The sequence below is a fragment of the Ambystoma mexicanum genome, chromosome 13, assembly GCF_040938575.1.
Source record: "Ambystoma mexicanum isolate Mex_15411 chromosome 13, UKY_AmexF1_1, whole genome shotgun sequence".
Lineage (NCBI taxonomy): Eukaryota > Metazoa > Chordata > Amphibia > Caudata > Ambystomatidae > Ambystoma > Ambystoma mexicanum.
Window position 1 is genome coordinate 656034766 of NC_090938.1, and position 22263 is coordinate 656057028.

The window sequence follows — 22263 nt, forward strand, 5'->3', positions numbered from 1 at the left end:
TGAGTTGTGCTACTTTTTTAAAGGAGCAGCAGGGCCTTATAGTAGTCACCCCAATTCCCAACAAAGAGACACTCGGGCCCATCAAAAACTCCCCACCGCAAGAATGGAAGAGTCAGCTATGGGGCAAAATGTACTGTCTTTATTATCTAACAAAACGAAAGGGATCACACTAGAAACATGAATTCTCCAGGGTTCATGTCTTCTGAGCGCGAGTCACCTGGTTTTTTCCAGGTGTGACGTCACAAAACCAAGTTCCGTCCCTGAAACCTGTTGGGCGTTCACATTGGTCAGTTTAGGCAAACTATGTATGTATTCTATAAGGGTCAATTCTACTATTGGGTAGCCAAATCTGCCAGCTCCTCCTGGGACCAACTCTACATGTATCAACCTACAATGTTGCAAGACCGATGGGAGACCTTTGGCTCCTGCAACATATTATACCTTTACGTGAAAGGTGACTCTGGGTTGGATAGAGTGGATCCTCCCAGCCCTGGGACCCTGGACAGTTACCAGGCTGAGTGTACCTTCTCAAAGCAATGAGAATTAACATGGAGAAGCTGTGTGTTCCCTAATGTTGCCATCACTGATCACCTAAGCCTGGGAGAGTGTATTCAGTTGTTAATTTTTAAGCAACACTTCTATCTTTCTACCTCTGATTTGATGGGAAAAGCTTCTTTCCATCTACCTTTATTGAATGGGCATTGTCTTGCTCTGCTGGGTCACGTGTGTTCAGACCACGAAATGGAGCTCTTTTGCCTGTAAATATGAGAATTCTAGTCTGAATTTCTTGAAGGTGGCTTATCGTCTTGGTAACCAGGAACTTTCCCGTCTTGACTCATCCTCTCATTCACTTCAGTGGGCCTATAGCTTCCTTATTTGTCCTTATGGCTTTCCCATGTTAGTGGCAGTCAAGAATGTGCAAGCTTGGTATGCTTATACTTTGGCGTCTTGCGGTTCAGTTTTGGTGAAGAATGTGGATATATATGGAGATTTCTAAATGTGTTTCTCCAGCATGGGGTCTGGCATGGATTCACATGCTCATGAATATTCCCCGTCGTCAGGCTGGGAATCCTCGGTAAAGAAAAAACCAGTATCAGTTTCGTTTCTGATCTGTCTTTCGTAGTAATAACCAATCACTGGTCTCTGCGTCATACTGACCACAGCCAATGACTGCCCTCTACCTAAGCACCGCCTCTGGCAGCCATCTTCAGATTTTTACCGCACGTTCATGTGTTGGGATCCTCGTGCTATTGCTCTCGAGCGTTAGTGCTATTTTTTCGCGTTTTTTCACAAAAACTCGATTCTTTCGGTCAAAAGAGCCTCAAGCTCCACCGATCCTACATCCGATCAACGGGGACCCGTGTCGGATTCGTCTGCGCCCCTCAAGGGTGAAGATTTCGTCGAGCTACACTTCGGAGGACTCCAGAAGCTTCTCAGGCCCGGTCTCGGAGATGGCCCAGGAGAAGGGAAGCTCGACGCCCGGAAAGCTGTTCAGGGTCTGCCCTGGATGCCAGCTGCAGAACGTCTTTAAGGAGGACGAACACTCTTTCTGCCTTTATTGCCTTCATGAGGACAAGACGCACGTGGAGAAGGACTGTGCGTTTTGCGGCAACATGTCGGAACGGACCATGAAGGACCGCCATCAACGTCTCGCCAACTGGCTGGAGGGTAAGAGCCCGTCTGGCGAGAAGAAGAAGAAACCCGAGCGGTCTTCTAAGACCTTTGAGGGCGCCCCGGCGACGGGGGCCCAACATAAGGCTAAGCACCGCGAGTCCGCTGGCACCGGGAGCGCCGAACGGTCGGGCTCTACGGGCGCCAGGCAGGGCGCACCCTCCCCGGCACCATCAACCACGAGCCAACGCTCTGGGTCGGGTAAGAGGAAGGCCGAGCACCCGGCGAAACTCCTGGAGAGGCCCCGGTCGAGCTCTAAGGCAGAGGAGGAGCGTGGCAGTGCCCCCTCCCTCAAGGATAAGGCGGTGAGCGCACCTAAGGTGGTGAAGGCCTTGATCCATCCGACCAAGCCCTCTATCGAAACGGTCGCGGCGGCCCTGGCTCAGCCTGTGGAGGCTGCGCCAGTGGTGGCGACCTCGGGGCCCAGAATCTCCCTGCCTCCTCGGAGGGAGTCTTCTTTTGTGCCCATTGATAGGACCCCCGTGAAACCCTCCGTGGGGAAGAAGAAGGGGGGGCAGGGCGTCGTCGTAGATTCGGCCTCAACCTCAGAAGAGGAGCTGATCGAGGTCTTAAGCCACGGCCTAGGCGTGGAAGAAGGCCAGCCCGTCGGAATGGACCCCGACGCAGGTGACGACGACGACGACATCGTCGAGGATACCGACGGGGCCCCTGCTCGCCCGTCGGATTCCCCTCTGCCAGCGCCGCAAGACAACTCTGCGGCCATTTTGTTGGCTATACAGTCCTTATGCTCCGAGATAAGGACGAGACTACCGTTACCGACGGAGGAACCTTTCCCGTCGGGGGATCCAGAACCGGGACCTTCTGGTGTTCCCCCTACAAAGAAAAGAAGGATCCATCCACCACCTCCTTTTCAACCGTCGCGCCCCGTCCAGCCCTCTCCCCCGTCCACCTGAGGGGATGATACGGGAACTGACACGGCAGCGACGGGTACGGACGACGAGGCATACGACGAGGATATTCCGTCGTCGCCTCCCGCCAGGGCTTCTCCGCCCGACGAGATCGGATCTTTCCACTCCATGATCTCCAGGGCTTCCGAGCTTTTCCAACTCTGCCCTGAGGAGAAGAAAAAGGAAGGCTTCCTTTATCAGCGGCGCGAGGCCAAGAGGAAGACGGTCCTCGCAGTGCCTCTGTTGGACGACATTTGGGATGAGGGCCTTTCCCTCCTCAAGAACCCTTCCACGACGCCAGCTAGAAGAGACCGGTACGAGAAAAAGTACCGGGTCCCGGACACGGCCCCCCTGTGCCTCCGGGCGCAGCCTACCCCGGATTCCGTCGTCTCCGCGGCAGCCAGGAAGAAAGCGGGGGGTGGTGCGGCCTCCACATCGACTTCCCCGCCGGACGGCGAGGGAAAGAAATTGGATGCTATGGGACGTAGAGTCATCTCGTCGGCAGCGACGACGATTAAAGCGGCCAACGCCTTGGCTATCGTGGCTCGTTACGACAGGGAGCTCTGGTACAAGATAGCTCCCCTGCTGGATTTTCTGCCGGACGACAAGAGGGCGGAGGCCCTGGAGATCCTGCAGGAAGGTGAGGTGGCCTCGGACCACGCCATCACCGTGGCGACGGACATCGCCGACACTGGGTTCCGCCAGCTGGGCAACGGCGTTTGCCTTCGACGTCGTGGGTGGCTCAAAGCTACGGACTTCCGGCAAGACGTCCAGACCAGAGTCCTGGACATGCCCTTCGACGGGAACAACCTGTTTGGGAAGACAGTGGACGATTCCCTTCAGGCCATCAAGGCGGATACTGAGACGGCCCGGGCCCTCGGAGTTCTGCAGCAACGTCGGACGCCCTTTCGGAGCAGCGGAGGCAAGGGCGCCTCCAGAGGTTCCAGCGGCGGTTTCGCTTCCTACCGGCAAGCGGCCCGCTCGTCGTCGCAAGAGGCCTACAGAGGACGAGGCAAGTCTAGCGGACCCCGTCGTCGTCGCCCAGGAGGTCAAGGCGGCAAGGCCGCGTCCAAGCAGGATTGAACCGGCTGTGGGGTCGGGCCCCCACCGGAGCACCCCGGTGGGAGGCCGGCTGGCGGGCTTCGTCAGCGTGTGGGAGTCCATCTCCACCGACCGTTGGGTGCTGGACGCCCTGGCCCGGGGCCACGCGCTCGAGTTTCAAAGAAGGTGCCCGCGTGTCCCCCCCGTGGCCAGGAAAGAACTTCACGTCCCTCAACTTCTCCTGGAGGTAAAGGCGATGCTCAGGAAGGGCGCCATCGAAATCGTCCCAAAGAGGCTTCGGGGCTCCGGAGTTTACTCGAGATACTTCCTCGTGAAGAAGAAGACGGGAGGATGGCGCCCCATCCTAGACCTCCGACGTCTGAACAAGTTCATCAAGGCGCAGAAGTTCCGGATGGTCACCCTCCAGCACGTCCTGGGCCAGCTGGAGGAAGGGGATTTCCTATCGTCGTTGGATTTGGAGGATGCCTACTTCCACATTCCCATCCTAAAGGGGCACCGAAAATTCCTCAGGTTCGTGGTGCAAGGGCGTCATTACCAGTTCAGAGCCCTCCCCTTCGGACTACGGTCGGCACCCAGGGTATTCACCAAGTGCCTCGCACCGGTGGCGGCGCAGCTGCGCCGCGAGGGGATCCACGTCTACCCCTACCTGGACGACTGGCTCATCCGCGCCAAGACGAGGGAACTCGCCGTGGTTCACACGGCAAGGACCGTCCAACTCCTCACGGACCTGGGATTCTTCGTGAACTACGCCAAATCCCACCTCCGGATGCGCCCGTTGCAAGAATTCCTGGATGCACGCTGGATCCAGACGACGGGCAGCTTCGAGGAAAGGATCAAGCTCGACGAGAACTTCCGACGAGCAATACGGTGGTGGGGCACCCGCGCGCATCTGACGGCGGGCATGGACTTCCAGACCCCAGCCCACCAGGAGACTGTGACTACGGATGCCTCCCTGGAAGGGTGGGGAGCGCACACCGAAAATCTGCACGCAAAGGGACTCTGGCTCCCGACGGAGAAGTCCCTGCATATCAACGTCCTGGAGCTCCGTGCAGTGTTTTGGGCCCTCAGGTCTTTCCTTCCGTCCCTCAAGGGCAAGGTGGTGAGGATCTTCACCGACAACACCACCACCATGTTTTACATCAGGAAACAGGGCGGAACCAGGTCCCCAGCGCTGTCCAAGGAGGCGCAGGACCTGTGGCATTGGGCCGTCGCCCAAAGGATTTTTCTGGTGCCGTTTCATCTGGCAGGGATAAAAAACACCATCGCCGACTCACTCAGCAGGGAGCTGCGCTCGTGCCACGAGTGGGAACTACGGCAGGATCTGGTGGATCGCCTCTTCCGACGGTGGGGCACACCCCAGATCGACCTGTTCACGACGGCGACGAACACCAAGTGCCGGAGGTTCGCCAGCAGGTTTCCCCAGACGAGGAGCATGGGCGATGCTTTCTCGTTCCCCTGGGAGGGCCTGTTCCTCTACGCGTTCCCTCCCTTGCCTCTGCTAATCCGGCTAGTCAACCTGCTCAAGAGGTCACGGTGCAGGATGATCCTCGTCGCACCTTCGTGGCCGAGGCAGATATGGTTCCCGGACCTTCTGGACTTGTCAGCGTCCCCGCCGATCAAGCTGCCGGCGGACGCGGATCTACTCTCCAGGGAAGGAGGCGCCATCCTCCACCACGATCCGAAGTCGCTGAACTTGCAGGCCTGGCTCCTGCAGCGCTAGAGTTTGGAGGATACGACATACCGGCCGACTGCAGAGAGGTTCTTGCAAAGGCCAGGGCGTCCTCGACTCTTAAATGCTACGGACACAAATGGAAGAGGTTCTCTGTCTGGTGCCACGCACAGAAGATTAACCCTCTACGGATTACGGCCCCCCAAGTACTGCCGTACCTGCTGACGCTGGCCAAAGCTGGACTGGCACACGCGTCCATCAAGATTCATCTTGCTGCGATCTCCCGATACACCAGAACCACGGGGCGGACGTCCTTGTGGTCTCATCGTCTGGTGAAAGAGTTCATGAAGGGACTGTTCAGATCGTTCCCGCCGGTGAAGGCTCCGGCCCCGGCGTGGGAGCTCAACGTGGTGCTGACCAAGCTCATGGGACCTCCGTTCGAGCCTCTGCACTCGGCTCCGTTGAAGTTTCTATCGTGGAAAACTGCTTTTCTTGTGGCCATCACCTCCGCACGACGAGTGGGAGAGATCCAGGCCCTTTCCTGCAAGGCCCCGTACTTGACTTTCCACGACACAAGGGTAGTGCTCAGGACGCACCCCTCCTTCATGCCCAAGGTACCGTCGGAATTCCATCTCAACGAACCCTTGGTGTTGCCTGTATTCTTCCCGTCGCCTTCGTCGCCGGCTGAGAGGACTTTGCACTCGCTGGATGTAGCTAGAGCGCTGAAGTTCTACGTGGACCGCACGAAGTGTTTTCGGAAGACGTCACAACTCTTTGTGAACTTTGGACCTGTTAATCAGGGGAAGGCTCTCTCGAAGGCTTCCATTTCCAGATGGCTCTCCGGCTGTATCATGTACTGTCATCGGTTGGCAAACCGACCTCTGCCCGGCCGTCCGAGAGCCCATTCCACCAGAGCGATCGCAGCTACCACGGCGTTCCTTTCTGGTGTGCCCCTGCTGGACATATGCAGGGCTGCTACGTGGAGGTCGACGCACACCTTCACGAAGTTCTACTGCGTCGATCGGGATTCCAGGGAGGAGTCCAGGGTCGGCCAAGCAGTGCTGCGCAACCTGTTCGCCTGAGGTGAGCCTGGTGAGGAGGTAAGATGCTTAATGTTGAGTTTGATGCTATGCTTAATGTTGAGCCTTTGCCACCTCCCGTGGTTGTGCATGTGTGTACTGCTATGTATTCTTTATTCATGAGCATGTGAATCCATGCCAGACCCCATGCTGGAGAAGGAACAAGTTACTTACCTGTAACTGTTGTTCTCCAGCATGGGTCTGGCATGGATTCACATGCGAACCCTCCCTCCTACCCCTCTGCGGCTCTTCACTTGGTCATACTGCCACTTCACGTGCTTCCAAATCTGAAGATGGCTGCCAGAGGCGGTGCTTAGGTAGAGGGCAGTCATTGGCTGTGGTCAGTATGACGCAGAGACCAGTGATTGGTTATTACTACGAAAGACAGATCAGAAACGAAACTGATACTGGTTTTTTCTTTACCGAGGATTCCCAGCCTGACGACGGGGAATATTCATGAGCATGTGAATCCATGCCAGACCCATGCTGGAGAACAACAGTTACAGGTAAGTAACTTGTTCCTTATCCAACTGTGTGAGTCATAAGCATGTTTTTTATGACTCTATGCAACAAACTAATGCATGTTCATGTAACTTCGTGAATGGATGGCTATGTACTTTGTGTTTAAGTGCGGCTATGCTGTGATGTCAGTGATGATGACATTGATTTCTTGATATGCGACTTGTTCGATTGATGGCAACTCCATCTCCTCCAGATCATCAATTGGGTATGGCCTGATGGCTGTCTGAGAGAGTACCATTTCTCACATCTGCGATACATGGAGGATGGCGGTGAAGAGACTAAGAGTGCAGTGCATCTGTTGTGTCTCTGTCTTCGGGCTGAGAGTCGTGTGGGGGTCATGAGGGCCATACCTGGACCTCCGTCTTCAATCCCCCCTCTGGTCGAGGAGTTGACCACATTACCTACATGACTCTCTCTGTTCACGTGTAACGTCCGTTCATGTGTAACTTCGGGAGCCAAACCTTTGTTATGCCGCCGAGATGTCAATGGTACTTCACATGGTCATCCAAACTCCATGTCAAGTAACTGCAGTCTCCACCAGGGTTGTACCAAACCTATTTCCCCCAATAGTCACAGGTGTTGAATTGGAACTAGAACACCATTCCTGCCGGGAACAGAGGACACTGCGTCAGTTGTGATTTCAGTGTAATCCATATCTTTGTCTCTTCATCAGCTTCAGTTTCTAAGTCTACCAGTACCTTTATCCCTATGGTCTTGTCAGTGGTCTTTTTGCATTGTGTGATGGCTATTCTGATGACACAAAGGTGAATAACACTAGTATCAGTGCTGCTACCAAAACTGTCAGTCCATTGGCCAACCAGGTTGGTATCCAGGAGAAGATGTATGACAGCCAGCCATCGTCCTTTCCTACAGCATTCACCTCTGCCTCCATCTTGGCATGCAGCTCTGATAGCCGGATAATGGCCTCTGTCAGGGTCCCATTGTCTTCATCGTGGGCGGGAATGAACGTGCAGCAAGAAGACCCGATCTTGGTGCGCACACCTCCCTCTATGGCTGTGAGAAGGTCTAGAACATATCTGTTCTAGATAGCCATTAACCTCACTGCTCGCAGCTCTTCCTTGATGATGTTGAACCCTTGACGGTTGAATTTGTCTGCATTCTCTCCAAACGCGTTATTTGAAGCCATTTGGCGTGTGTGCTAGTTTGGACTGCTGGAACGATGTTCTGGGAACAGTCTGCTCTGGTCGTATTGCGTCCAGGGTCTCTTCTATTTTTGATGATGCATAGTTCCCTCTTTTCACTCTGGTCAACCCTACAGATCTCTTTCTTTGGCGAGTATCCATTTTGGGTAATTGGTCGGCTTGTATGTCTTTCTGGGGCACTACGAATGCTCGTGTGTTCAACTGTATGAGTAAGCATATTAATCCCCAGTTGGGTGGCAATGCCTTCAACCTGCAGGCCCAGTAGTGGTCCATAAGCATTGCGGTTTCGACCTTCATGCCTGGTATCTGAGATCTGCTTACACCCCTTATTCTCTCCAACCTTTACTGGACCATCATTCTGGAAACATAAAGAAGCACCCTCAAGTGGTATAATGGGCATGCGCCCTGTTTCGTTTCCCACTCATGTGAGCAGTTTTGCACCTGATTCCCATTCCTTGAGGCAATTGTCGTTTTCCATTTGCACTACTTCCACTGGAACTGTTAGGAGCGCATGTGCTTTGCTCCCAACCACTCCTTCCTTCCACCCATCTGCAGTGTACACTTGTCCATACACTAGCATCTGCGGTCGTTCCCAGCATCCTGGCATTCCTCCTATCTCCCTTGGTCCTGTCTTGGGGCATTGAAACTCCTTTTATATCACTGCCTTTCTTTCTACTTTGTGCAGACCTTCAGTGATATATTCTATGGTCTTGTCTGTACTCCAGTAATCGTCCATCATTTCTTGAGTCTTGATGTAACTATCATCATACGGGAATATCTTTCTGCACATCCACCTTAGTTTGGCTTGCCTCCTTTGAAATTGTCCTCCTGTGGTACAGAGTGATAAATGCATGAGGCATTGTGCCCTGGCCTTAGGAATTTCATTTGCTCCGAATGTCCTAGATGCACTCATGCGTAGGGGATGAGAGAACAGACGTAACAGCTCTCTCCAGTGATTTCTTTCCCTACCATGGCCATGTGTTCATACATGTTCTTTGAAATAGGGGCCAAATCAGTAAGATAGAAATGTACCTGACTGAAGTCTGTCTGCACTGCGCCGAAGTCTTGCAGTGCTTATCGCATGCCTAGATATGGCTGTCGTGATGGCATGGATAGGAGTTACGTTAGTAGGGGTCAAAGCTTGAGCATGTGAAAATAAAATCCTTTGCAATACAAGGAGGGTAAAGAGGTAGTGACAGCAGAAGGCACAAAACGTTATCCCATTTTGTGATTCCCGAGCGTTCTCTTGCGTTGCTCCAAGGGTCAGTGAAACTCGTCTGAAAAGCTTAAATAAAGCGTAATTATGATGTTAGTGTGTGTTAGGTTAAGCTTTGTGTCTGTAGTACTGTGCAAGTGCTGCATAAAACAATCGTTCCCACACTATGCAGAGTCTCGAATCGCTGAGTGAGTCAATGATGGATGGGTCCCGTGTGTCAACTGTGGGTAGGTCTGAGCTACGTGAAGCAGAAAAGCATGGAAAAACAATTGTGGAGGAATCATCTGCTCTGTTTCTGATTGTATCACAAATCCAATGAAGTTCTCTTGAAAGGACATCTGTCGATTGTGAACCATGCATCTTGGATAGTCTGTACTCTGAGTACCTATTGTAACAAAAACTCTAGGTGTGCATATTGTCCTTCCCTAACTCTTTGGTCCTGGACTGGGCTATCCGTGGTTGTTGTGCTTCTTCCTTGTCTTGTTGTTCTTGCATCAAATGGTCTTCATTCTGGTGGGAAGAGGTCCTACCTCGGCAGGGCTTAACATCTCTAATGTAGTTCCAGATCTTCTTGTCACTTAGTTTCAATGCATGATCTGTGGCTTGCTCCATGATGTACAGCCCCTCACATCTGGGCCTTGCAAAGTTCCTCACCAGGACAGTGTCCCCGGGGCAGAGTAATAGTGGCTCCAAGAGTCTTTTGTTTGTTTCTGGGGTGTGCTTCTTCACTCTTCTTCGACCTCTCCCGCCTTGCCTGCAGTTGGTGAGAAATAAGAGGCACTAGCCATCAAAGAAGCAATATGTTTGTCCATTTCATTTCCAAATACGTGGCATGTGCATCTGTCAATGTCCTAGTGGGAGGAGCCTGGGGGAGTTGCGTGCACCATCTAGTTACCACCACATGGAGCGTTTAGTGGTGGTCAGATGGATTCGGGCTGTTAGTGCGAACAGGGCTAAGGGCAAACAATGGAGCCATCCCTTTTTTAGGGTGGCTTATATTTGCAATCTTCTCTTTGAGCATGCCGTTGAGGCGCTCACAGACTCCATTTGCTTGCAGGGTGATGGGCACAGGAGAATTTGTGCTGTATCCCCAGTAGAGTTGTGATTTGCTCAAAAGTCTCATTTACAAAATGAGGTCCATTGGCAAACTGCATGACCTCACACTTCCCCCCTCTGTTCCCCCTCACCCCCCCATCGTGGGAACACCTCTATAACGAGGAATTTTGCTGCTCTGAGTGCATCAAGGTGTGAGCAGGGACCGGCTTTGATCCATCGGGAAAACATGGGCACACAATCAAACCCAGCACTGCCTCCAGGTGGCTCACTTCTTCGGCTGCAGAGTCCCTTCCATTCCTGTGGACCTATTCAGGCCCCTGATCATGTCACACCTGGGAAAATGGCTCCTGATAGTGGTTGGCCTAAATCCTAACCAGGCTCTTTTACACTTCTGTGCGAGCAGGAGCTAAATAGCTCCCAGCATTTTCAAACCTTGGCATTATGCAGAGCCAATCCATGCAAAACATGTATGCACAGGTTTTCCCTGCACCCGCCTATTCAAATACCTGTCTGCATGAGAAGCATCTGCATTATGTGGGCAACCCACATCCAGGTGGGCTTACTAGTGTTGATGGTGATTGGCATACCGATTCCTCCCCACCGTCCACCTGAGAATCAGCAGATTTGCACAGATTGTGCTTGGTTTTGTTGCATCTGCAAAAACCACCTGCAGTCTGTGCAAATCAGTGGGACAATGGTGGCTGCCCCTTTTGTGTTAAACGCATAGCAGTGAACACCCTGGAGTCACCTGATATAGGGTGGGGAAACTAGGGCAGATTCCAGGTTTCTGCTTTTGAATGCACGCATGCAGGCATTCACTGATCTGCCTCACCATATGCCTAGATGCATCAGAAGTAGCCGGGCTCTTTGCCATGGTTGCATCGAGGCTCAAAGAATGAGGCCAAAGAAGGGACAGCACTGTGACACGTCCTGCTGCCAGAAGCCATCTTGATTGTTGAGTCTACATGAGCCACTGAACTGAGATACTCTCTTAGCTCATGTACAAATGATTGATACAGATATATCCAGAAACTTTGCATCAACTTGTATTGTGCCAGCTAGCGGTTGGCAATGGGCAGAGATTACTCCAACTGGAAGAGCTCTTGAGTTTGGCGACCCCGGAGAAGACCTATCTTGGAGACCCTGGAAGAGCTCTGGTAATGGGCAGCGGACCAGAATTGGGGTAACTGACAAGTTGACTGGAATCTGGAGCAGACTCGGATTGGGAAACTTTGGGAGAAGACCAGGGTTGGGGAACTGTGGTGGTGAGGTGCGATATTTGGCAACATACTGCGATGCTGTATGTGGGAAGAGGCCAGTATGGTGAATGCGCCCAGAGGCTGAGAGCAGAGTGGGGCATGAGTGTTATCCGATTCACTAAATGAGCAGTGTTCTTGGTTTGGGCAAATGGGAAGGGTTCTGGGATGGTTAACATTGGGACTTGAGTTTGTGCAAACCGGGAGCGTTGTGGCATTGTGTAAAGTAAGACTGTACTGGGATTTGGTAATCTGAGATTCGTTTGGATGGTGACGCCCGAGTATGCTGGGGCTGTCGACCTGTGAGCATGCTGAGATTGTGGCTCTATGTGGATGTTTAAAAAATGTTAGGTAATAGAGAGTAGTTCAAAACCTTGGCAATATTCCATTCTGAGAGTGCAAATAGCATTTCTAGAATGTGGCTTTGATGGCTCTTTGTCGGACGCACACTTATCTTGCTTTGAGCAGCCTTTCTTGTATGTTTCTCCTAAGAACAGTGTGGTATCCTATATGTTATGAGTGATGTCTGTTTGAGTGGAAGGGTTTGCTTGGAATGCTAGTGGAGCTTAGAGTGTTGGGGCACCTAGGAATTCCAAGGAGGACGGTTGGGGACTTGGAGTTGGGCAGGGAACCAGGGTGGAGGCCTATGACTATCTCTCCCACTTACCACCTATACTATGGAACATAAGAAGTGAATAAAGCCTGTTTCCATTTCCACTTACCTGGGTCAGCCTGGTTCTTGCTCCTTGTGATTACTGGCCCAGGGCAGATCCTGCAGGAGGCAGGATACATCAAACAGCATTTAATTGGGATGTGTGACGCATTTGAATTTGTGTATCATGGCGGTCATTTCTCGACACTGGTGGTCATGTTTTGAAGGAAGTGTCTGAGAGATGTTGCCAGTCTCACTTGATGTGTTCGGTCCATAGAGCTGAGAAGTAACCTTACAGCGCATGTTGGGGGAAAGGAAGAATGTATGCATGCAGAAGCTCCTTGTTTGGGTCCGGGTGCGAAATGTGAGGCCTCGGCTTTTGATATCTGTAAAATGAGCTACAGAGTTAGCTTTCAGTGGCTTGATATGTGTAATCTTACTGAAAACCCAGTCTTTTGGATCTGTGACCACACATTCTCTGTTGTTGGGCTTGGCCAATGCAGTGTGTCTTCTATGTCTGTGGCTCCTTGACCTTGAAGTCTCCTCAGTCTGGAACCTACCCGGATTTAAAAAAAATCGAAGTAGTTATAGGGAGCGATCTTTTTGTTGAGCAGGGGATAAAAGCTGCAGCCGGGTATCAGTCTTCTCTCAGTAAGCTGGGACGAGGAGCCAGTACATAGCTCGCTTCCACATGAGTTGCAAACTATAACATGTGTATGCATGGTATGTGACCCAACATGCTTTCAATGTTTTCTAGCGGTGTCGTAGTTCTCTTTTATACACACACAATTCACATCACAAGTAAGCTTATATAGCACCAGTCGGTCGGACAAGTACAAAGAGACTGTTTGGGTTCTGGCTCCTTAAGCAGACAAGCAGCAATAATAAAACACCATTAGAAAAACTGGAGAATCATTTCACTTTGTAACCTACGTGTTTATCAATCCCATGACATGCGCTGTCCATCAACAACACCACATGGAGTTAACTCTTCTTCTGAGGCAAGAGCCGGGTTTGCAGTGCTCCAGTCACTTTTATTTGGTCTCGTTTTCATGGCGTATGCCAGTAATACAACTCTATGCACGTGCCTCGCCATTTTATATGACGTGTAACTTGATCTATTACTTCATTGTGTTAAAGAAAAAGGGTTGTTTTTCTTTGTGTCCTGGACAGGTTGCACTTGACCAATGAGACGGAGCGGCGTTGAGAGATGTGGAGAGATTCCCTGTGATCAACTGCAGCCCGCCATGCTTGGTGCGTGTGTGTGGCGGCATTGCCCCTTGTTGACCAGACGGATCATGCAGGCTGCCTTTCTTGGATGACACAGAAAGGTATGTTTACAAATACTACTTCGTAAATTTGAAAAAGTAAAAGGATTTCGGGGCCATTGTGGAGTGGGTGGATTTAATATCGGGATCTCCTGTTACGCGGCAGCATTTATGCTGGCAATTTTGTATCTGAAAAGGGTGCACGGGATATTTCCTTGAAACAAAGCCCAGAGTGACGTAGGGCTTTGCTGATGGATTATGAGGGCAATATAAATGGCAGCTGGTCGCTGTGGAACCTCCCCTCCACCTCTCCGGGCACTCTGCTTCTCAGGTGTGCGCAATACTCCAAGAGTGGAACCCCTAACTCGGGGTCACATCTTGCCGGTAACTAGAAAGGTAAGGGAACCCCAGGGGTAGGGTGCCATGAAACTCCTCAGTGGACCTCTTCAAGAGCACTTGGTTGCAATGCCTCCACTCCTTAATCCTCCAACTATTCTTTACTTCACACTCGTGCATGCACATGGCCTGACCCTGGTTTAAAATGCGCTGCAAACGACCACCACGGCATACACCTTTTGAAGAAATGCATCTAGGGAGCACCTCTTATGATGCTTATGATGCGTTATGTCAAATGAGACATTCGAGTAATTAAGAGGAAACTATTATGGCGAATTCCAAACTACAGAAGAGACACCAGTTTAATTTAAGGTTCCAAAATGACTTCTTTTGATGAATTGGAGTTGTTCTTTTTTTATATATATATTTTTTTATGGAGAATTGGGCAATCCATGGAGGCTGTCCCGCCCACTGCAGCCACCTCCGCTTTTGTTAATTTATTCAGGACCAGTAACGTTTTACATGTATTTAATACAAATAGGAATTGATATCGATGTTTTTTAAATTCACTGTTCGTTTTGTTTTCCTATTAAGATGCACATTTAAAATATCAATAACAACAATTCTTAGTAGTAATAATTCAGTAGTATTTAGACCCTTTACCCATTATTTATTTCAGTAAAATTAACATTTAACTTTCATATAATTTGTTTACAACTTCAATTGATGAATGACGAAATTGTGATGCTTTTTACTTTATTTAAATTTCTTGTCATCGTTGCTCGTTTAGAAAAGTCATCAAAATTGTATTCGTTAAACTTCCGTCATTATGGTTTTCATCATAATGTTTTCTTTATAATTTCTTAACTCTTAAAACAAAAAGTGCTTAGCTACCGAAAAAAGGAGGAAACCAAGGGCGCGGATACAACAATTCTAAGTATGATGAAGATAGCCAGCAACGGAAATGTTGATCAATGTGATTGCTTGTGGGTGACTGTGTATGTCATTATTCAAAGAAGGTATTTTCCCCTCCCCTTGATTCTTCTTCCCTTTGTGTCTTTGCTAAAGTCTTGGATGCATGATACTAGCACTAACGCCTACAGAAAAGGGGGCATTGTGCTTGGCTTATGGTAGAATAGAGGGTTCAGGGATCTAAATAAAGACTTATCTACTATGTGTCTGGCATCACTGGGTAAGTGGGAGCTACACCTGGTCACCAGTACACAGTCATGTGTCACAGATCTATCTTCAATAGATCCGAGCTGATCAAACCTAATGGCACCACTATGGCTTCCAATCAAGATTCCAAAATTGAAAATGGGAAGAAAATCACCCCAGGGCAGGCGCTCCACACACAAAGCTGTTTTCACTTAATTATAGCTCAGCAAGTTTATTAACCTCTTGAACTGGTACAGATTACTTCTGTTTTACATTAACACTTAGACTTCTTTGATGAAGGTGTTAGCGAGTGACCTTTGGTAACTGAACATCAGATGATATAATATCTCATTCATAAATCACAATGGAAAACGGCCACAATTAACAGAAAGAAAACTGGCAACTACATGGACACAAGTTTTCGCCCGTCTGGGCTTTTTCAAGCCAAGAAACATAGTCACGCTGTCTCAAAACAACAGTGATGCTGTCATTTGACCGAACAGTTAATATGCGAAATATGGGAAGGAGGCAGTAGTCTAATGGAGGGAGAGCAGAGAACAAATAATTAGACAAAATCAGAACATAGTCAACGCAAATGACTGAACGATTATAAAAACGTGCTATTTTAGGAGTCCTAGTAGTGTTGGGCTGAATGCAAGCAATGTTGTCAATGTAATGGCAAGTCCTGTGTGAAAAAGAAGTTGTGATGCTAGTGTGTGTTTCCATCCTTTCCTTGATGCTGCTATTACATTAAAATAGTTTTTGACTTTGATTAAATCCATTAGGCTCCAAAATGTTTCTAAAACTAGATGGCCATCATTTTTTGATGCACACCCCAAATTATAGTCACTTCAAAAGGGCTGATTCCCATGATCACTGGTATAAACTGGTTGAAGTTGGTCCATTTCACGACCTCTGAATAAAGGAAACATTATTTGAATTTAGTGCACAAAATGTCAAATTAGCTAAATGTGGCATGTAACTAGGACTGGGTCTGTATTTGCACTGGATCCCTATAATACCTAGTACGGGCAAGAGTGTCCTCTTCCTTTTTGAAAACAGCTGCGTGTGGCTGCGGCGCAGCGTGAAGTGCAGCCCGCTTCGGCACCCTGTCTTCTTCTTGCTGTTAGATTTAATCCATCAGCTGTGCTTTTGGATACAGAGGCTTGAACCTCATTACTCCATCTTCTCGGGTTGAGTCGTGGGTGGGTTTGGGTTCTTCTTGGTCTGTGTGGTCTTGTCACAGTAGTGCTGGTTTCACAGGGTCTTAGCGGGGCAGCGATGGGCCTGCTTCCGCGCTTCTTCTTCTTACTGATAGATTTTTATCCATCAGCAGTGATTTTTGGATACCGAGGCTTGAGCTTCATTACTCCATCTTCTCGGGTTCAGGATGTAGTCGTGGGTTAGTATTCTTCTTGGTCTGTGTGGTCTTGTCAAAGTACGGCTGGTTTCACTAGGTTTTCGCAGTGATGGGCCGCGGGTAGCGGTCAAAGGGATTTGCAGTGGTGGCAGTGAGTCTTCTGATCCGAGGGTTCGGGTTCCGATCCAGTCCTTGGCAGAAGTTCTTACTCAGCTTTGCTAGATGTTCGTCCAACATCTCGATGTCCAGGTCTCTGTGAAGGTCAGCTATCCTTGTGAAGATTGGAGCACCAGACGATATCCGCAGGGGTTTGTTCTGGACTATCTGAAAACTCTTCCGGTGTCGCTCATGGCAGGTTATCCATGCTGGGGAGGCATATGTCAGGTTTGGTCTAATGATCACCTTGTAGACGTTGATCTTTGTCCGGAGGGGCATGGACTTGGTCTTCAGGAGTGGGTACAGCGCTGCCATCTTTCCTGTTGCCTTCTGCTGAGTAGTCTCGATTTGGTTTTCCCAGTGGGCCGACTTGGTTTTTAATTAACTCTATATACTCGCGGTGACGCCATCACGTCGAAATGAGTGACGTCACCGTATTACTATCGGCATGACGCACAACGGCCATTTAAATGGACTGCACGCCAAGGAAATGCTGTATGTACGTTCCATTGTCATGGTCACTATACCGAGTTCAAAAATATTGTGTCATGGCCATAAAGAACAATCCAGCTATTGTTTTGCATAATTTTTCGATTTTATAGAACAATGATGAACATTGTAAAAGTATAAAGTGTACATGCACTGGAACCAGTAGGTCACATTATGTACCATCCTTTCTAGATAGCAGGTTGCTAAGGATTGTAATAAGTGTATGTGTTAATTTGTAAAAATGCTCGTCCAATAGGGCCACACAAATGTTAATTGGGCCATTGTTTCGCCATAGTGTTATGTCATACAATTACTACCAAGATGCTGTTCATAACAGGGATCCTTATAAATACATTGCACTCATTCTAGTAAGTCACACTATGCACGTGCTCTAATACCGGAGCAGTTATTTAAAAAAAAAAAGTCTGGTACTCGTGCCAATTATGTGTTGAGACCGTCAAATATCCATTGTGCCTGGGTAGCACAATACCGAAGAGACACTGACTGCGGAGCGAGTCTGGCAAGTGCAACTGGAAAAGATGATGTGTTAGTTTATTTAACATAATGTTGCCTATCGCTGATTTAGTGATGTGTGCAATGAAACATCAAGAATAAACGGTATCAGATAATATTATCCCCATATATATGGTCGCCGTAAATAATATCGCCGGGAAAAGGTTGCAACGATATTATATGGGTGACCATATATATGGGGACAGGGGCAACAACAAAAAAAAGAAGAAAATAACAAGTTTGGGGGTTGAGGGGGTGTTACCCTGCATTTTCCATGCAATAATGTCACCACAAAAAACGGCCATTTTTCGGCGATATTTTTGAATGGCGAGATTTTTGTGGCGACATTATTACATGGAACCGAATAAACAGGGTCCTTGTGTGTATGGTAGCCGCAATCATAAATTGATGGCTACCTCTAAGTTAAACTTAATGCTCAATGTTTTATAATTAAACTAAATGCACAATTAAAAAAACCTAAGTTACACTTGAGAGACAAGCTGCAGTCATTCTATATGTCAGTCATGAAGACACTGCTTTTCAAATGGCCTTGTTCATTTGATGTGATTGAGAATCCCACGCATGTGATGCACCTGTACATGACTACATTAAGCCAAAGAACTCAGGCACAGTAATTCTGTTATTAAAGAAACACTTCAAATTCGCTATCGGTGTTAAGACCCCTGATTGTGCTCTTTTTTATAATAATAATAATAATATAGTTGGTTATTTATAACGTGCTTAATACCGAAGAGGTTTCTAAGTACGGACCCGGATTCGAACCTGTGTTGCTCTGCGCGGACGAGCGGGTTGTCACTGAGCTATACTACCCGTGCCAGTTGACCTATGTATTGCGCACCCTTCCTTCTCAGGGTTTTTTCTGTCACCTCCTCTGATAGCAGCTTTCACATGGTCAATGGCAAGGAACCTCACGTCTTCCTTGTTCGATGTCTGATGATGCTCATTCCAATTTTGGGCCAATGGGAATCTCATGTCTGCACTGCTCAGCATGTGGAGATGCTCTCTAATGCGTGTTCTCAACTCTCTAATCATACTTCTACGTAATATCTGTTGCCTACACATATAATAATATGCATAACAAACTTGCTACGACAGTTCAAGACTTGATTTGCATGGATTTCAGGTAATTTGCAGGTGATCAGATTTTGGGTGTTGTCAAGCATATAAGGGCACATTGTGCAGGTGCCAGATTTATAGAAACCTTAGATGGGTTGAGCCAACGTTAGCCAATTGCTAACTGGTTTGATAGGTGCCATACATCTTGGAGATTTTTTTGTTGCGTACTGGTGCTTTTTTGTATACTACAGTGGGTTTGCTGCAAATGTTTAATTTAAGGCAGTCATCCATTTGGAGGAGGTGCTAGTGCTTTGTTAGAATCTTATATATTTGTGAACTGGTGTCACTGTACTGAGTGGTAAATCTGATTTGTATCCTTGGTATTTTGTCCCATCTGCTTGTTTTCCTTCTTTCTGAATAGATCCTCACTCGGTTTAATCTTAGCTTTCCGTACGGCATCTTTCAAATCTTTGTCCGCATACTCTCTTTGCTCAAATCTATTGGTTACTATTTTCATCTCTGGCTCATAAATTTCTGTTTCACTGCAGTTACGTCTGGCTCTTACAAGTTCCCCAACTGGAATATCCTTAATGACATATTTTTTGTGACAACTTGTTGCCAATAAAGTAGAGGTGACCTTAGTTGATTTTTGATATGTATGTGTGTACATTGTCGTCCTTGATGTAGATGGTTAAGTCTAAAAAGGCAATTTCAGTATTACTCATGTGCACGACCCCAAAGGTGTTCATATTGAGGTATTCTGTAAAATTCTGCTGGGGTTCCATCCCATATCACAAATATATCATTGATATAGCGATGCCATTTATACACATGATTTGAGAGTCTGTCATGTTGTAAGGCATGTGTTTGCTCGTAATGGGCCATAAAAAGGATTGCTAGTGATGGGGTGTAGGTGGCTCCCATAGCCACCCCTCTTACTTGTTGGTAATATTCACTGTCAAATTCAAACGCATTGTTTTTCATGGTGAACCTCAGTAGTTCTTTAAATGGCTACCAAGTGTAAATAGTAAGTTGAAGATAGAGACGCAAAATGGTAATCTAATGATTTCATAGCCAAATCATGGTCAATTGACGTGTACAATGCTGCTTTAACATCCAAAGCGGCCAGGTGAAAGTTATTCTGCCATGTGTCGTGACTCAATAGTTCAATGATATGTGTCGAATCCCTAGTGTAAGATTGCAATTCCAGTACCATGCACTGGAGGTATTTATCAATATACTTGCCCCTTCGGTGATCCAACCCATACCGCTAAATATGGGTCTGACTTCTGGTAGGTGTTCAAATGGTTTATGGATCTTGGGGAGGAACTATATTATAGAGAATGTCAAGGCCCTCTCTTCATCTAGTAAAATGCCTGTGTGGTGCCATTTGATGATAATCTGATTGTGATCCTTCAGGATTGTAACCATGGGGTTATGTCTATGTTTAGTAAATCAGCCTGGTGTCTCTAAGTGTCTACGTCCCATAGTAATATCATCTTGCCTGTGTAAGATCACAATATTGCCTCCGTTGTCTGCTTCCTTAATGATGAGCGATTCATCTCTCTCCAAATAATCCAAGGCTCTGAATTCTTGTTGAGCAAGATTTTGATACGACATTGAGTGGCCTCTCTTGGCCATCCTATCCATGTGTCTATGTAGATCAAACAGTACCAACTTATGAAATGTCTCAATATTGCTCTCGGGAGTGGTTGCTGGTATGAATTTGGGTTTCACTTTAAAAGTTGAATCAGCCAAGCTATCAGAAGCAATCTCTGGGGTATCCTCATCCGATGATAGAGGTCGTTTTTGTGTCCTCAAATGTCTTGTACTCGAAATGTACTCGGTGTAATTCTCAGTTTAGCGATCCTCCTATAGCGATTTTTATTGGGGAAGAATTTTGAGTTTCAATTTTTTTACTTATTTAAATATGTCAATTTCTGTCTTTACATTGTCAATGTTTTCGGTAGGTGTAATTGAGAGTCCCCTATTGAGAACTCTTATTTCAAGCGGCTTTAATACTTTGTGTTACAAATCAGTAACCACATACACCTTAAATGCGTCTACCTCGGGCGTGTCTGCTGTTTCCTGTAATCTGATCATGTTGTTGGCTGTGTCTCTTCTTCGCTGCCTCCTCCTTCTTCTTCTTCCTCACCCTGTATCTGTATTGATTGTTCTGATATCTTTGGGGAATGGCTCTGCGAAACGCACGTTTTTGGTGTTATCCTGCTAGTTGCCTCACTTGAACCGTCTTATCTGGTCTAAAAACGTTTTCTTTTTAGTTACCGCTCATCCACTATTGGTGACACTAGTGCATGGCTCTAGGGCCAGGCTAGATCTCTCGCTCTCATTATCAGTATTGGAGCTTCCTGAAGATGAATCTGGTGTGCTTTCCTGTGAGCAAACTGTTCTCACATTATCATTATATTTAGTTTGGAAAGTATATACTCTGTCATACCTGTAGTCTCGTTCGTCCATGAAAAATCTTTTCGATTTTCTTAGTTTCACTTCATCTTGGTTCCTGCCTAACATGTCTTTTAATGTTTTATAGTTTTAGTAGCATCTGGTGCAGGCAGATCTGCAATTTCTCGTTTTAAAGCCTCCATGTGTGTCTGTATTCTCTTGTGCTTATCAGCATGTTCAATTAGTCTCTCTATCATATTTTTGGAGCTGGCGGTGAGATTGTCCTCCCATTTGTTTCTGTTAAGTCTTAAATCTTCGTTGTTACTGAAATCGGGTAAGCTGCAGATTTGAAGTCATTCCAAAAGTCCCCTCAAACAAAAATGAAGAAAGAAATCAATAAATGTACGTGCCTCACCTGTCCCTATTCTCATTAAAATGTTTGCAGTTTGATGCAGAAAATCCCATGCATTCAGGCTTCCTGTACAAAGACGAGATTTAGGTCTAAATACAGTAGAGCATAATTTAAGGAGTGGAACACCTTAAGTTCATAGTATTGTGCAAATATCAAACATGGCAGAGGAATGTTGACTAATGTGAGATTTTTGGACTTGCGAGTTCATGAAACCATTTGAGACCTGCTATTATGAAGGATTGACTTTTTGCTTTGAATTGTAAAACAGTTTTTATGGGACTAGAGAACGCTTGGGCCATGTACATGTACTGTTTTCTTGGTTCATTTTGGTTTGAGGGCAACATTTGATGCAAGCTATTACTTTCTGTCCATTATATTTGACCCATTAAGCTTTCAATGACGTCTAAATGTGTCTTGATGCTCCTTTATGCACATTCCAAAACTCTGTCACTTATGTTTAATTACATAGCACCAGCTGGTCTGGGGAGACACAAGTAGCAGTTTGGGGGAGGTGTCAAGCTAACCAAACTCTGCTAGGCTACCGGCATGAAAGCTCTTGAATAGCGCCTACAACCTCTTTGATTCCTCTCCCGCAAACATTTGTCACAGAAGCATTAGAATAATTAGTGTCCTTGCAATAGGAACAGTTTACTCTTTTTTTTTTCCGTATAAACTATAATTTACGACTTATTTTGCTGAAGGCTGCATAAGTTCTGCACCTCTGGGCTTCTTCGTTAAATACCTTCCTGCAGTTACGAGGCCCTCTGGTGATAATTTTAGTTTGGGCTATTACCTATAAGCTAACTTGACTACAGAGTGGGAGAAATGGCATATGAG

General features: G+C 47.6%; 1 protein-coding gene across 1 annotated transcript in view; it reads left to right on the forward strand.

Annotated features, from left to right (window-relative positions):
* OSBPL7 (oxysterol binding protein like 7) overlaps nucleotides 1-22263 on the forward strand; it is a 274513-nt gene that overhangs the window by 101091 nt on the left and 151159 nt on the right. Inside the window, exon 2 of the mRNA XM_069634654.1 lies at nucleotides 13428-13585. The gene's annotated coding sequence lies outside the window, so the exon portion shown is untranslated. The remainder of the gene's footprint in view (nucleotides 1-13427; nucleotides 13586-22263) is intronic.